Here is an 18,136-nt window from a genome sequence, read left to right as displayed (position 1 = left end):
TCTCCTGTAGAGCCTCTTTGCTGGAGGTCCAGCCTCTGATGTGGTGTTGGGCCCTGATGTTTGTGGGCTGGTGCCCTGAACTGGTGCAGGAAGGAGTAATGAGGCAAACTGAGGGAAGGTCTGTCCTGTTGCAATGATCTCAGGTGCTGGGGGCGCAACAAGCAAAAGCCTCTTCACTGGCGCTTTTGGCATAATGGCACGATGAGAGGCTGTCGGCCTCTGTTGTGCCTGACCTGCTGTGCTCTCCGGCAGCTGATATATGTGCTCTTGTTGAGCTGACCTGGGCTCAGCAGGAAGTACTTTTGCCTCCTGAAGAGGTTCCTCGGACACAGATATCGCTGGAGGCAACACAGTGCCCTGGAGCAGCACAGAGAGTTCCTGCTTCTTCTGCCTGGTATTGTACCACTGGATGAGGGTGTTTTGGTTCACCTCTACCAGCTGGATCTCTGATCCCTGCATCACCAGAGAGTTCCCAACAATGAGCTGCCTTATTTTATGGTAGTCCCTTAGAATTAAGGACCACCTTGACACAGCCCCCTTGCCTTTCCTCACTGGGGCTTGGTGGAGATCACAGAGCCGAATAAAAAAATGCTCTCCACCAACCGACAGCAGTCAGGCCACTGGGCAGGTGCACTACTTGCACCTAACAAGCAACGGGTGCTGCTCTCCACACCAGGAACTGAGGGCTTCTTCGGTGTCCTGAACCGGCCACTCAAAAGTCTCTCCTGGTGTCGTGCTGCGTAGATCACCCGCTGCTTGTCACCTTCATCCAGCTTCCCCCACAGTGCTAGGATTGCACTGGCCTGCTGGTTGGTGAGACAGAGAGAGGCCTGCTCCCGAAGCTTCACCATGTACTCAGCAAGCCTGTCCACGTGCTGGTACCCACAAATATTTTGGTCATCAACAGCCTGTGCAAATAAGAAAATAGCAAACCTTACAACCTTCACAGTTTCTTTAAAGTACACATCATCCAGAGTGTGTGCATATGTACTGTGTGCAAGTGTGTAAGAGTTGGGCATATCTATACACCTACATAATCAAAATTGATCTCACACACACACTTACCATATCTTCCTCTTCAGCCTGCAAAAGCACTCCAGGCTCAGTAGAGGGCAGGGCTGATGTGCCAGGAGCCAGGGCTGATGTCCGAAGAGGTAAGGCTGATGTGCCAGGAGCCAGGGCTGATGTCCGAGGAGGTAGGGCTGATGTGCCAGGAGCCAGGGCTGATGTCCGAGGAGGTAGGGCTGATGTGCCAGGAGCCAGGGCTGATGTCCGAGGAGGTAAGGCTGATGTGCCAGGAGCCAGGGCTGATGTCCGAGGAGGTAGGGCTGATGTGCCAGGAGCCAGGGCTGATGTCCGAAGAGGTAAGGCTGATGTGCCAGGAGCCAGGGCTGATGTCCGAAGAGGTAGGGCTGATGTGCCAGGAGCCAGGGCTGATGGCCGAGGAGGTAGGGCTGATGTGCCAGGAGCCAGGGCTGATGTCCGAGGAGGTAGGGCTGATGTGCCAGGAGCCAGGGCTGATGGCCGAGGAGGTAGGGCTGATGTGCCAGGAGCCAGGGCTGATGGCCGAGGAGGTAGGGCTGATGTGCCAGGAGCCAGGGCTGATGGCCGAGGAGGTAGGGCTGATGTGCCAGGAGCCAGGGCTGATGGCCGAGGAGGTAGGGCTGATGTGCCAGGAGCCGGGGCTGAGGGACCAGGAGTGAGAGGCGCTGCAATCTGAAGGACCTCCAGGTCAGCCACTGTGGGGTCGTCCGGGATGTCAACGAAGCCCTCATCTCCTTCCACATCATCCCCATGCTGTTCGACAAGCTCAGCAGTATCCTCTGAGTCAGGGTGCATATCCTGCAGTGCCTGACCAGTCTGTCGGAACAGATACTGCAGCCCTATGAGCTCTCCTGAAATAATTGAAGTAATGTGGATAATTTAAAGTGTTAATAAAGGATTTTAAAACTGAGTTGAATACCACTGTGTTCCCAAATACTTACCAGTGTAACGTGAGGGTGGACAGAACTCTGGTGCCAACTTTCTGCCAAACAGCTTCATGAAATGCCTGTTCACGCAGTGAAGCAGGTCACCTGAGTAGCTGCGCAAAGCTGACGGTGCAGTAGACAGGGCAGCACTACCCCGGTCCTGGTTCCAACGATGGAGTCCCTCCAGCAGGTATGCCTGAAAATTCAGGCTGTTGGCACTGGTCCCTAGAAGGACATCATCAAATATTAAATTATGAAATTGTTTTGGATTATACAGCACATAAACCAACATGTCTGAAAGACACAAACCTGGTATGAAGCGGTTCAGGTGGAGATGAAAGGACTCCAAAGATGTTGAGCCTCTGGCACATCGGTATGTCGGTAGCAGCAAACCCCCCTTCTTGAGCTCCCCTGTTTGGATGTAAAGTGCAACACCTGGTAGGTCCTGGATGCACTTGATATGTTTTTTCTGGACATGCCAGATGTGCTCCATCCTCTCCCCGTCAAACAGGGGAACTCCAAGGGAGTCGTTCCCACTGCTACCCGCCAGCCCCTGCAGCAGCTCCTCCAGCAGCTTAGTGGTGGTCTCCTCACCACGGGTCCTCCTCCGGCAGTGGAGAGCCAGCTCCTCCCTGGACAGGCGTCGGCTGATGTCACTGTCAGTGAGACAGGGCAGTCCCTGGGACTGAAGCTGCTGTCTTTTTGCTTCATGCAACAGAGCTAAATCAGCTGCATCCCACTCGAACATGCACGCCGACAGGCGCGACATGAACACTGGGTACAGCTGATGCGCATCTGTTGCGCATCCCAGGGCAAGTCGCCGCATGAAGTGCCAGATATCCAACCTTACTGTCAGGTCTGGCCACCCGCTGAATCTGGCCTTCAATTTGGTCTCCGCCGCCTCAGCACAGCAGCCACAGTCCACATACAGGATGACAGGGGGATCCACACCTGCCTGCCGGTACCGCTTCACCAGATCCGCTGCCATCATGTCCAGGCCAGCTCCCTCCTGAGCGGTCAGTACACTTATTAGTATCTGCCCATACTCATTCCCCACTGAGGTGAGCCAGAGTGCTGTGCCCTTGGCAGTTCCGGCAAGCTTCTTGGTGATCTGAAGCACACAAAATAGGGTCTCTGTCAATATGATTCAGAAATCCTGAAAAACAGGCATGTATGTTGATATATATATGTAACATAATATGTATCCTATTTTTTGAAGCAAAGAAGATTGTTTAACCTTTTTGGTGGAGTCCATCTTTAGAATGGTGCCATAGGTCGATGTTATTCTGGCCTTGATGTCCTCCAGCCTCGTCAATATGTCCTGGCTGTAAACGGAGAGGAGCCATTTACAGCTAGGCACCACAGCAGACTCCGGAGGCTCAGGGAATGCCATGGGCAACAGTCCGGGCCGCTGGAGGAAGTCCACACACTCAGTGGTATACCGGGCCACACGCTGAAGCCACTCCTCCGTGTGGTTCTCCCTGAGTTGTTTCAAAACCCGGGTAGGACTGTTCCCCAGGGTTCTCTCCCGCAGAAGTCGGATGACCCGAATGTCACACGCAAACCTTGGTCAGAGACAGATGTATCAGTAAAAATGTTTTACATAATTCTATTTGACAAGGCAAAAGAGACAGGAGATGTTACTCACTTTTGTGTGAGGATGACCCGGAACTCTGACCTGTGTGCCAAGTCCAGCTGTTTTAGGACAGTCTGACTCCAAGACACATGGTTCGATCTACATCTGGTGCAGGTCAGTGTCTCTGTCACCATGTTGTAGGTCCTGTCCACATCCAGGACCCGACGTGCCCTCTTATGTAGTCCCGCTCCTGTGAGTTGGTGGTGTCCGCAGGCAGGGTTGGGACAGACCACCTTCACCTTCCACAACTTGTATGGCATCCATACAAGTAATGGGTGGGCAAAGAAGCGGTCTGGAGCAGGAGCCTGGTGGTAAAGCGGACTTGGCTGGGGTGGAAAGTACCAGAGCTTCAAGTTATTTTGAAGCTCTAGTTTTCCTCTGGGCCCCATCTTCAAAATATGTTTTTCAACCCATTTGTGGTCTTCCGGTGGCAAACCCTCTGACCACAAACGGGGCAGCTGAGATGATGTCTCTGTCCTGGGTTGAGCATCCTTAGTGATAAAAAATACAATACATAAACACACTTAATACTGCTGGAAGACTGATTATGCTCTACACAGAATGACATTAAATGTTATATTACTTACTGTGACCAGGACAGGCACTGGACCTCGACGATCTGTCTCAAGGTCTGGAGCCTGAAAAAGCATGGCAAGGAATATACTGACATCAGTTTCAAAAATTCATATTATTAACAACACAATGAAAGATTAAGTTGTTATTTCATATAGCTGTTCTACATGAAACACTATTATTTAGCTTTTGGGTGTCATTTCTGATGTGAGTGTTTTTTTAATACTCCTAATAATCTTGAGAAAATTATGGACAGAAATACAAATACATTGACTGTGTTTGAAACTGAGTTATATTGTTACTTACTGAGACAGCAGTGCTAGCTGGCAAACTGGTGGTTGCTGTGGAGTCCGCGACTTGGGGCTGTAAAGAATTCAGTCTAAGTAACTTGTATAAAAAACCTAATATGAACAGTTTTAATGTGATCTCCATTTACCTGTGGTGCTTTTCTAGCTCTGCTCAGATTTGGCTTTGCAGCCGCAACATGACTGCCACCAAATCTTGGCTTGGTAAACTGAAAGGCAATAAAGCAAAGAGAGGACTTTGTTGTCAAACTATCATTCAGTGATTCATATTAATCGTCAAGTTATGAGTAGGGGTGTAACGGTACATGTATTTGTATTGAACCGTTTCGGTACGGGGTGCTCGGTTCGGAACGGAGGCGTACCAAACGAGTTTCCATACGGACATATTAAGTAGAGGACCGCATTTGTGGAGCGTGCTGCAGCCGCACATGCGCAGTTGCGCACACCGCGACACAATAAACAGCAGTAGTAGCGGACGTCATGGCTAATGCCGCTAGCGTTGGCAACAAGCCAGAGTTGGAGGACCCTCCCGCGACATTAAGGTCTCCCGTTTGGGAACACTTCGTTTGCCGACATTGTTCATGTGAGGTCGGGTATGTTTCTGGCAACACGTCAAACCTGTTGACGCATTTGAAACGGCACCACCCCCACGTGAACATCGCTACAACGAGGAGAAAGACGAGCGTAGCGTAGGCGGGTCCACACCGCACCGACTGCCCGACTCGCGTCGGTAAATGAAGTCGGGCTACTTAATATGGCTGACTCGAATGGCGGATTACACATTTGAATCGGCTGAAATGAACGCCGACGTGGGCCGATTCGAGCGACCACACCAAGGAGACTCATGTCACGGACGCCGACTCTCTCAAAGACGCCGATTTTCGGTCCGGTGTGGACCCGCCTTTAGTGCAAACACAGCTCCCCATCGCATTTAAACAGCCTCTCCCTGCCCTGTTCAATTTTGCACATCAGATGGAGAAAAGATTTGTTTTTAAAAAAACAGTCTGAGCCTTATTCATGTTATTTAATCTGAGCAACAACTTGAAACTATTTAGTGTTGCAACTGTTCAATTTTGCACATCAGATGGAGATTTTTTTTTAAAGAAACAGTCTGTTATTTTTATTTTTTAAATACTTGTATTTATATTTTTGAGCAGCATTCTAGCTCCAGTGCATGTTCCTACTGTTAAAAGCACAAAAGTAATAAACAACTAGCACATTTATATTTTGCATTTTGTTTTCTTACTGTACCGAAAATGAACCGAACCGTGACCTCAAAACCGAGGTACGTACCGAACCGAGATTTTTGTGTACCGTTACACCCCTAGTTATGAGTGTCAATAACTATCCAAATACCATTGACAAATTAAGCAGGGGTCGCTGCTTCTGGGATGCACTCTGCTGCCCTGCTGCTGCAGTCTGTTGCCCCACAGTGCCCTGGACGGCAGCTGCTGGTGCTGGTGCAGGTGCTGGTGCAGGTGCAGGTGCTGGTGCAGGTGCAGGTGCAGGTGCAGGTGCTGGTGCAGGTGCAGGTGCTGGTGCTGGTGCTGGTGCAGGTGTTGGTGCTGGTGCTGGTGCTGCAGTCTGTGGCTGCACAGTGCCCTGGACATGGCAGAGTATATATTAAGTCACATTAGTTTGTGTACTAATACACACACACACAACTTGAGTATTTAATTGACCAGTGTTACCTTCTGCGTGTGAAATTTACAGACACACTGCCTCTCTTGACCAAACAAAGACCTCTGTCCTGGTCTCTGCATTGGACATTTCTCGATCTAAAAATAAGAGTTGCACATTGGATTGAACCAACCACAGGTCAAATCACTGATTTTCATTTGTGTAGTTACAGAGTTAAATGTGCTGTGAGAGTAAATGATAATGAATACAATATACTGTTGAGTGAATACTGAATATACTCATACCATCTGATACAGTGCAAACCATTTCTTCTGCCTGGGAGCTGGCCTGTTTCCCTCACCTGCAGGCCAGGCCCCAGTGCTGGCAAACTTCCTCAGGCGGGACATCCACTCTGAGTCGGCCATTGCCTTGTGGGTCTTTGACGTTGTTGCCTTCAGTGACATAAACGCATGAACATTTTTGAATGAATGAAAACAACATGAATACTGGAACATGAAAGCCAGACCATGACTCGGCTCTAGAATGAACCTGATCTCTATGATAAATACGTATTCTTATAGTGTGTGATGGAAAATATTGTGAATTAGAAAGTTAATGTCTTCTTAGTTTGAATAACCTGGTTATAACAACAACATAAGTCTTTTTTAAATGTTATTGTTAGATGTATACTAACAAGTCAGCTTCTCAGAGGTGTTAAAAATCACAGCCAGTGTGACTTCAGGGTAGTTCCACCCCACCCCCACCTTGACTCCACCCCACCCCCACCTTGACAGTGAAGTTCCCCTTACAAAACTTTGCTTGTTTAAGGGATACATTTAACACTAAATGATGACAATGAATGTATATCTACAGAGATGAAAATGAGTGTTGGGGGGAACGACCGTCCTAAATCATTCATACAAATTACGTTATCAAAAAGCCCCATTCATCGATAACATTAACGTTAAAAAACGCGAGAAAAGGCAAAATGACGGTCATAAAATTTAACACGACAGGTGAAATTACTTCACTATATAAAGTTATTTAACACGACAGGTGAAATTACTTCACTATATAAAGTTATTTAACACGACAGGTGAAATTACTTCACTATATAAAGTTATTTAACACGACAGGTGAAATTACTTCACTATATAAAGTTATTTAACACGACAGGTGAAATTACTTCACTATATAAAGTTATTTAACACGACAGGTGAAATTACTTCACTATATAAAGTTATTTAACACGACAGGTGAAATTACTTCACTATATAAAGTTTCATTATGTACAGCAGAGTAGTAAAGTTGTTAATACTTGCCGTGTCGCTTGTTGTTCTGATACATTTACGTTATCAAAAAGCCCCATTCATCGATAAAATTAACGTTAGCAAACGCGCGAAAAGGCAGAAATGTCAGTCATAAAATTTAACACGACAGGTGAAATTACTTCACTATATAAAGTTTCATTATGTACAGCAGAGTAGTAAAGGTGTTAATACTTGAATGTCGCTTGTTGTTCTGCTTTGTCTTCTCTGTCGCTCGCTTCAAAATCACCGCTCAATAAAACACGCCGAAGTTTACCTGTAAATCTCTTCGGCTTCGCTCGGCTCCGTCCAACATTTCTCCGTCGTGATTGGTCAAATGTTGGAGCTGGGCGAAGGCGATTGGTGGGAGAATGTTGGAGCAGCGCATCTGATTGGCTGTCATCCTCCAACATTGGTCAATTTTGGACGGTCGTGCCGGCGTTCGAATGAATGTGGGCATCGCAGGTTCACATCCCGGCAAGGACATTTTGTGTGTTTTCTTTTTTTTTTTTAATCAGAGAATTAGACCAACGTTTTACCTTAACTATAAACCTTACCTATAAATATGTCATACAATTTCCCGAGAACTCAAATATAACTCGCAAAAACATGATAGGCATAAAGATGTTATTATTAATAACATGTTATAGATCCCAATGACAAAGGCATTGCTGCATGCAATTTTCAGCCACATAAATTCCTTTCAGGTGGGTTCATTAATAGGTTAATTGAATGTGTTCATTGAATTGTTGAGATAAATGAGTTGGTCAATGTAGATGCATTTACTAGGCCTATCTAAAAAAAAAAAGAGAGAGAGAGAGAGAGAGAGAGAGAGAGAGAGAGAGAGAGAGAGAGAGAGAGAGAGAGAGAGTTCCAGCCAAAGAAAAAAGTTTCACAAAGTTCCATAGACGTGAGTTGAACCTTGGCTGGCCGCATGCAAAGCCGGCACGTTACCTCTACGCTATCCTCACATTCAAGAATTCTTTGTCAGTGTTATATTAGAGCATGTTACTCTTAACAGTACTTCCGTATTTAATCGCTCGGTAATTCTTGCCCAAGCAGCCTCGCGATTTTTATTCATCACTACAGTATTCCCTTTATTGGTTATGATGGGTTTGTACTCCTCGTACAGTTCCATCAATAATTTTTGCTCTGGTCTTTTCTACCATTTTCTCGATGATTCGACATTCACGATTCTGGTCTGGCTTCATATCCCGTGAACGGCGTAACACACGACAACGTTAACCTGGCTTGAATTAGCCTCAACAAGGCGCGGCTGAAATGCGTTAATGGAATGGGTTTAGCCGCAAGTGAGAATTGGCGTTAGTTCTAACCAGGCTTAACCAGGTAAGCGCCGCTTTAATTAGCGAGTTTGGTGGAATACCCCTCTGGTTATCAACTCGTTAACTCAACCCAGGGTTTACCTGTCCAGCTATGAGCGCGTGCACATGAAAGAGGCGGCGTTTGCAGGATTTGACCAATCACAAACGTGGATCAGTCTACGGCAGCGGAGCGGCGTATTTCATGTACGAGGAGCGAACCATAATCTTACAGAAATACGAAGAAGTTAAACATATAATGCAGGCAAAAAGCAACAGTTTCATCTGCCAAATGCAGGAAGGACAGCTGGCAAAAACTCACCGACTGTGTGAACGCGGAAGTCGTATTAATAGTATTAGTAGTAGTATAATATGACTGCCCCATCATAAGGACACTAGTATATCTGACTGATTTGATTATAACAGTAGCTTAGCTGATAGCTTAGTGGTTGTGTTGACGCCCCATGTACTGGGGCTGTCTGCAGAGGACCTGGGTTTGAATCTGCCTTGCGGCCGTCTTTTAAATCATGTCGTCACTCTTTCTTTAGTCCCTTTAACTCTTATGATGTCCTTCAGCAATAAAAGGCAGAACACATAACTTTAAAATAATGATTTGTTGCTTTGATGTATTCTTATAACGTGGTTTATGACAGTATTAGCCTCATTCTTTCAGCTGCAATCCCAGCGGTATAAAACGGACTTGGGAGCAAATCAAATAAATATAAAAACATAATTCAAAGTGGTAAGTAGGCTGTACGCTGACAAAGAAAAGTCTTTCCCTCCGATGAGAATCTGTATCTCTCATAAAAAACATCGTCAGGGACAGAAAAAGGGTTTTGCCGGTCTCTGTACACTCTATAGTTCTCCTACGAGACCCTCTCACGATCCACCGAGCTTCTTTTTTTTTATATCCGCGCACCAAGAGAGCTGATTGGTCAGTCGGCGGTGTGTTTCTCCACGTTGATCTCTTATCAGGAACATAACCTGCTCCGGAGCAGGTTAGCTCCACAGCGTAAGTTACCATGGCGATCTACCCCGGTAAGAAGTGAACCAGCGTCGTAGGACGGAAAACCCAGAGTTAACGCTTAAGTTACCTCGCTAAGCACAAATCCTGCTTCGTAGTACAGGCCCCAGTACCAGTAACCTGTCAGCCTGCAGCCAGACATGCTAACATGGATGAACACACACACCACTCCCTGGAAATGAACACACTGGAATGTAAACGTATCACTTTTATCCAGGCATGTTTTAAAGTAGTTGGACTGGCTCTGATGGCTCAGCATCAACTGCAGGAGGAGTGTTTTAGAAACACTCAGGGGTTTACACATCTTTAGTCAAATAATATACGTAAATCCACACATCCATTTGTTAATGAGAAGAAAACCTGCCATCGTCATCCTCTTCAGGCACACAGCGCAGTTCCTCCCATGTTTCCCAGAGACAAACCTCCCAGTCAGCTGGCGGCGCTCTGATGGCGTCCTCCTCCCTGGTCTCGTCCTCAGACCCTCCCTTTCTGATTCCGGCATCGACACCTGTGAGACGGTGGAAACAGTGAAGCTTAAGGTGCACCGGAGGACCCTGGTCCAGTATCTCGTCCAGGTTCAGGACCCCGACACTCTGGTCAGGACTATGATGGCGGCTGTGATCAGCTTGGCTGTCGGCTCGCTGCTGCTGCTCTTATGCAGCGGCGTCGCGATCAGACGCCTAAAGGCCAACGGCTCAATCAAATCAGCCGTGGCAACGAAAACAACAACAACAACAACAATCAACTGATCAGTGTGACGCCGTCGTGTCACTACGACCAGATCACGGAGGGACGCGTGGAGGAAGGGCTGCTTCACTGTGACATCTGTACTCATTCTCCGCTGGTGAAAGGCGGACTAACCCCTCAACTGCTCTCCACTTTGCTTCATTTCTTACAGGAAAAATTAGTTTATGAGACGTTTAGACAAGAAGTCAGCAGCTCTATGACTCAAATGTCTGCGTCTGCGTTGTGTTCCAATAAATAAACCAAGTGGACGTGTCACAGTTTAATCCAGTCGACTACAAAACACTAGAAGAAGTTGTGCTGCATCCAAAGACCTCTACCTGTTGATTTGATAGTTTACCAATAAACTTTATGTTTATGATTGTATTGCTTCAGATGTATTGCATTTCGTCAATAGTTCCCTTGTATCTGCCCATGGGCCTTGAAAGCTGCAGATGAAGCCTCTCCTAAAAAAGAATGACCTTGATACCTCAGTCCTCAGGCCCTACAGGTCCAAATCCAATCTGCCCTTCCCAAGTCAATTTATTGAACAGTTTGACTTCCTCAAACAACAACAATTTCAACAATTTGGATTTTGATCGAATCACAGCAAAGAGACCGCTTTAATGAGGGGTTGAAATGATATTGGTTTTCGTACAGATTGCAGCAAAATCTTCGTTCTAGTTGTACTGGACCGTAGTGCTGCGTTTGATACAGTAGACCACGACATACTGGTAGGCAGCCTGGGAACATGGGTGGGGCTGTCTGGCACAGTCCTAAACTGGTTTAAATCATACTTGAGAATCTGGTTACTTCCTGGTGTATGAGATCTGCTACACATCGTCCCGTCGTCTCTCCTACATGTGAACAGTTTGGTAAGTGACAGTTTTTGATATTTCAAACATACAAGAACGCGACAATGTTCAGTCTTTACTGCAATAAATGTACTGAAGCTGTAAAATACAGCTTCCACCTGAATGCATCAGTAAGAATAATCTAAGCTTATCATGTATTATAGTACAACACTGGGCTGTGTACTTTTACTGTGGATGCTTTAAGTACAATTAGCTAATTACAAGCAGAACTTTTATATTTACTAACAAAGTATTTTTACTGTGAAATACAGTAAATAAAAACATACTACAGAATTACATGTCGTCTAATAAACTGTAAAGAAAAACAAAGATTGTAAATGTTAAAAGAAGTCCGTAAACGAATAAATTCACCCAAGGAGGAGATCAGAGACAGAAGTAAAATCGACGTCAGACTTTAATCTTGGCCAAGAGGAGCAGTTACAATGCAACAACGTACTGTATGAAGATGCTACAGAGGAAGTGCTCAAATCAGTGTTGTGACTTGAGTCTTTTAAAGGTCCAGGAGATAATGTGTCACTGACAGTTAACCTTTGTGTAGAACCAGACATCCTGACTGCCAGGCCACTGATAACATTTAAATTCAACGTATGTGATTCAAATTCGGTTTTTAATGCAATAACGGAAGTCGAGCAATTCTAATTCAACTATAAATTATGCAAACTCGTTTCTATGTCTTATACTTCGGCCCTTCGGGTGATGAATGACCAATGAAGATAATAGTTGCATGGTAGTCCTCGATAAGGTCCTCGGCTCTCGTCCCCATGGTACTCGTAGTCCACCTCTCTTCATGTTGATTGGGTGACATGGATCTGTTAGTTGAAAGAGTTAGTTAGTTAAAAAATGTCTTCTTGTCAACAACAGTGAAAAAGACAGTAACTACCCACATTCAGAGTTCTACCTCCCTGGGTCAAAATGTGTCAAACCTGTATGTTATTATTAATAACTTAAGGGTTCAGCACCATGTGCTCTGAATGTCCATTATCTCAAAGTTAAATTTGTAAGTGCATTGATATTTATTTAAAAAAGAAACAGTCAATTTTAAGATGTTCTAACATGACAGTTGCATTCACTACGAGTATATATATATTTAATGTGCGTCTCACCTGGATGAGTCTGGACAGGTGGGTCCTCGTCCTCTGGCCAACAGCTCATCCCTTCTCATTGAACCATGTTCACAGCTCTGGAGTGTGATGGTCAAAAAGTTAGAATGTATCTGAAAAAAAAAGTCCCTCAAAAACATTCTAACCATTAAACAATATTGTGTACTATGTCTATTCTTTCTATGTGTGGCAGGGAGGTAGAGAGGAGTCGGGCACTAGGACCCAGGCAGAGGGCCAAAGTCTATAAAATGGGGCGGCTAGCTCACCTGGGCCCTTCACTTTAATTGATTCACCCTAGTGAGAGCAGCTGAGGTGCCTGTGGTATGTTCCTTTTGTTTAGAATGTTTCAAAGCATGATTTTAATTATTACAATGTCTAATTAAATGATACTGAAATTAATTATTAAAGGCATTTGTGTTTTAGATGCTGCATGTTCGGTGGGAATTCAAATTGTTTGAAGTGGTTGTTTATATCAGCAAATAAGCCAGGTAGGCTACATACAAAAACAATGTTTTTAACTAGGTTCTTAAGTCCTTTTATGAAATAATGACTTTATGTTCTATTCCAGCCACCTGAAGTTGCAAACCACTGTTTTTCCCATGTTTTCAGATTGTTAGTTTACTTCTTAGCTGGGGCCATTCATTATTTTCATTGTGGGGTTTTCGGCCATGTCGAGGAGGGCAGTGCAGATAGAGTAGCCATCTTGTGTGGGTGTTTTGTTCTAGTTGTAGTGGTTAAGGCCCATTAGCATGCTGGGAATGAGTAAATTGGGGTAGCTCTGGACTAGTTGATTTGGTGTGCAGTGGTGACAACGTCACTTATTTAGGCAGCACTCTACACCAACCCCCCTCGGCGTGCAGTTTACCCCACCTTGGTTACTTTTTGTTTGCTTTATTTTTTTTATTTGTTTTCATTTATAAGTATACTCAGTTTATGTTAGTCTATGGTCTTGTTGTTTACAGAGTCTATGCAGACAAAATAAAATATATATTTTCCTATACTCAGTCTCTGGTTCCAGTTTATTCTGGGTTTTACACCGAAAAGTACCTGGTCACATATGTAGTATTTTTTTTGTCTCAAGTTAACATTGTTTTTGTTGTTGGTTTGGTTTTCTAAAGCTAACATTGGTTTTGTGGCATAATGTCGACCCAATTGAATGTACAAACAGTTGTGCTGAATGCCAGGAAAAAAACAAAAAATTCATGTCCATGTATACAAATGACTAGATTACAATTTCATGACTATTTCACCAATTGCTGTGAGACTTTGTTGGAAGTTCATGTCGAACAAAATGCCAAAGCAATAAACAAACAATGTAACTTCCTGACCGGAGTTCGAGCTAATCCCGATAACAAAAGAAACAAACAAAAACACATGGACAAGGTCTAACTCCCTACGACAGGATGACAACGATAACAGGGATTCATCCCTACTGCTTCATGTTGGACATTAGTCTGAGCTATTTACAATGTGAATAAAATGTTAGCATTGAAGCTAAAGTTATCTATGAAGAAAAGCTCAAGGATTAACACAAGGACTAAATGCGTATTTGAGTCAGTTGAAATATTTTAACCCGAGCGGTAACTTTGTGTGTCGCTGTGTCCTGAAAGCCTTTGAGATTCTCCTGCTTTCATCTGGACGCTGTACAACTCAAACGGGACTAAAACAATATTGGTCTCACCGTTAACTACCGTTTAGTTTTCAAGAAATTAGGTCCCATTGGACACAGGAAGGGGCGGGACTTTGCCTCTCTGTTCAGTGTTGCCGTAGTGACAGTGTGCGTCTCTGCCAGCAGGTGGAGACTCTGCTATGAATCAGTGTGAGGACCGAGAGGACGGAGTCCTTCCCTCTAAAACCACTCAGGATGGGGGACATGACAGCCAGACCAAAGCTCAGAGGTGAGACGAGGATCACGAAGTGTCCAGGACTCAGATCACTCCACCATCATGATTCTCACTCAACAACATAAATGTACATAATATTAACTAGATCGCTTTATTGAGTTTAAAATTCAACCTTTTTATTATCTGACTGTCCTGAGGTGAAGAATCAGGTCTTGGTCCAGACCTTTGTCGTCCATGTAGGGGATGATCTGAATCTATGTTGACTCTCCTTTTGAATCCATTCGTTTTCACTTTGGTGAACAATCACTGAGACCAGAAGCTTTAATTGACCTCTGTACTTTTAGTAGAAGAAGCAGTACATTTTGATGAGTCATATTAGTCAATATTCAGATTAAATATTAACCTGACGTACACCTGGACCAACACTGTAACCTGCTGACACTTCAGCTGATCAGCTTCAAATATTGAATGAAAGGAATGAAAGTTTAACTGGGAAATTCAGATTCTCTGTTGGTCTGTTAAACCACAAAAACACACGTCCATCAACATTAAGTCAAGTCTGCCGAATGAATAATGTGATGGTCTGAACTGCCAAACACCTCCCACAATGCAACTTTCACCTCGCATACTTAGTTTTACAGTAGGATCATTTGTGTTTATTTGCATTGCTTATGACATTGCAGATGGGAAGGGGGGGGGGGACTTATGTTTCACGATAATATAGTATTGTGATAAGGTTTTTTGATAATTTCGTGTTGTGGCTTATATTGTGATGTATGAAGCTTAACTAGTGAGAATCTTGGAAAAAGTATTTCCTTAAATTGTATTTATTGTATCAGGATGCAGCAGCAGAGACCAGACTCGTTTGGACCTGGACCTGGACCCAGCTGTGTATCCATAAAGAGTGACCGCTCTATGAGTCACCCTATTCTTTTTAAAGCTGAACAAGCTGCTGATGGAAGGTAAGAAATGAAACTGAACTCTCCTTACAGGATGAATCAGGTCTAGACTAGCCCCTTAAAAAATAACTCTGGGTCACCAGCCCTGAATCCTGCAACCTGTTAGGTCTTCTGAGCCACGATGATATGAGAGAGAGACAGTTTTTTCAGGTCTTGGTCCAGATCATCGTAGTCCATGTAGGGGATGATCCGAATCTATGTCGACTCTCCTGTTGAATCCATTTGTTTTCACTTTGGTGAACACTCACTGAGACCAGAAGCCTTTAATTGCCTTCAGTACTTTTAGTTGTCTGAGAAGAAGAAGCAGAGGAGTTTGATGAGTCAAATAAATATTCAGATTAAATATTAACCTGACATACACCTGGACCAACACTGTAACCTGCTGACACCTCAGCTGATCAGCTTCAAATAATGATATGATAGGAATGAAAGTTTAGCTGGGAAATTCAGATTCTCTGTTGGTCTGTTGGACCATTAAAACTTAAAAAGACAATCAGGCGAAAACCTCTTGAAAGAAAAGACTCATAGTGGGCGGGAAAAGTAAAGAGTTAATGACATCGAAGAGTAGAGGCCAGGCTAAGCTAAGCTAAGAACAGAAAGACTCCAAACTAACAGACACCAAACTCGAGCACCGTCTTCCTCTCACTCAAGGGAGGTTGTAGAGCATTAAGTAAGACACTTTATATCCACCAGACTCTTTATTTTAGGGTTTAACGTAACTGATAATGCCCGAGGATGTGTCTATTATCAGGAGGTAATGGACTACGTGAAGGACAGAACCATCAAGACGCCCAGTGGAGATTTTGCAACCAAAATGCAAAATTGTTTCACGAGTCATAACTCCGTTTCCACATCATTATCACCCCATAAGGTTCTAATGCAACGGAAACATTGTCCACTGCTCCCGTTAATAGGAGGGACCTTAGATACAACTTGGAAACGGATATTTCTAGTCCACTCAGCTCATAGAACCCTTAGGCGCAACTACGAACCACAAAGCTAACATTATGCTACCAAAACGCTGAGTGCAGCACTAAGACGGGTGTTCACAGGTCCACAACGTGGTCTAATGTGACCCAGATCCATTTATAGTATTGATTCTGACACTAGCATCAACTCTTAGAGCAAGACTCATCAATATAAAGATAAACAGAGCAAACTGATTCATGAAGCTCAACTAGTTAGAATCTGAAATTGTATTTAATGTATCAGGATGCAGCAGCAGAGACCAGACTCCCCTGGACCTGGACCCAGCTGTGTGTCCATGAAGAGTGACTGGTCTATGGATCACCCTATTGAAAATAAAACTGACCAAGCTGATGATGGAAGGTAAGAACTGAACCTGAACCCTCCTTAGAGGATGAATCAGGTCTAGACCAGCCAGAGAAAAGTTAAGAGTCAGTGAGAAGCTAAATTGGCTAACGTGACAGCTACTGCAAGCTAAGCTAAGCTAAGCTATGCTAAGCTGGGTTTACATCGGAGCTGCTAGAAAACCCAGCATCAGACTCCAAGGGGCTCTGACCAAACTAGGTACTTGATGCATTTGGAGAGAGACCGCTTTGATCCAAACAGGTAAAGAAATCCAGAGGAATCAGGAACAGGCAACAGATCAAAGTCCAGGAACAGGTATGAAGGGAGAAATGGATACATATCAGGTACTGGATCATGCCAGGATTCAGGTTTTCATGGATAGCAAAGGCATTGGCAACATTGGAACTTTTATCTTTTCTGACTTTAATCCCTCAAGAGGCCGTTCAAGGCAAGCAAGCAGCAACCAGAGAGACATTCTACACCACCAGACCTGAATGAGTTTTACTGCAGGTTTGAGAAGCCAACATTCACACAACCAGTGTATCTGGTATTAAGCATTGTTGTTGGTGGATTCAGGTCCAGATTTTGACATTTAAGTGCAAAGTATTTAAAAATAAAATATGCATATACAAATATGCCCTCTACTGGTTAAAACTAGATGGAAACTCCAGTTCTGTAACGGCTGAAGTGCCTTAAACTGTCATTCTCTCTGGTTGTATAGAAGTATATGAGAAAATGGTCCTACTTCTCTCTGCTAGCCACCAGGGGGCGACTCCTCTCTGGTTGTATAGAAGTCTATGAGAAGTAGGACGGTTGTATAGAAGTCTATGAGAAAATGGTCTTACTTCTCTCTGCTGGCCACCAGGGGGCGACTCCTCTCTGGTTGTATAGAAGTCTATGAGAAGTAGGACGGTTGTATAGAAGTCTATGAGAAAATGGTCTTACTTCTCTCTGCTGGCCACCAGGGGGTGACTCCTCTCTGGTTGTATAGAAGTCTATGAGAAGTAGGACGGTTGTATAGAAGTCTATGAGAAAATGGTCTTACTTCTCTCTGCTGGCCACCAGGGGGCGACTCCTCTCTGGTTGTATAGAAGTCTATGAGAAAATGGTCCTACTTCTCTCTTGATGTATTATCTCAGTAAACATTTTAAAGATGAGTTTATGGTCTCAATCTCTAGTTTCAAGTCTTCTTCAATCCAGCATGATGTTCATTTAGTACATTATGGTCCATTTAGAGTCCAACAGACCAGAAAGCAGGGGATGATTTAGGGGGCGGGGCTTACCTGCTGATTGACAGGTCCATTTAGAGTCCACCAGACCAGAAACAGGGGATGCTTTAGGGGGCGAGGCTACCTGCTGATTGACAGGTCCATTTAGAGTCCACCAGACCAGAAACAGGGGATGCTTTAGGGGGCGAGGCTACCTGCTGATTGACAGGTCGCTACCACACTACAAATGCAGTTATCTACTTTAAAGGCGCCATATGTAAGAATGTGGCCAAAAACGTTACTACACCCAAATTCAAAACACATCGGCGAGTCGTATCCGCCTCCCCCTCCACCACCTCCAG

At 44.5% G+C, this 18,136-nt stretch overlaps 1 protein-coding gene across 2 annotated transcripts in view; it reads left to right on the top strand.

Moving 5' to 3' along the window:
- LOC311016342 (uncharacterized protein) overlaps positions 1-18,136 on the top strand; it is a 404,261-nt gene that overhangs the window by 364,829 nt on the left and 21,296 nt on the right. The window lies entirely within an intron of this gene.

This window comes from Eutrigla gurnardus, assembly GCF_963514095.1.
Source record: "Eutrigla gurnardus genome assembly, chromosome: 7".
NCBI lineage: Eukaryota > Metazoa > Chordata > Actinopteri > Perciformes > Triglidae > Eutrigla > Eutrigla gurnardus.
The sequence above is the reverse complement of the archived record's forward strand: the minus strand, read 5'-3'. Positions and strand labels throughout refer to the sequence as shown.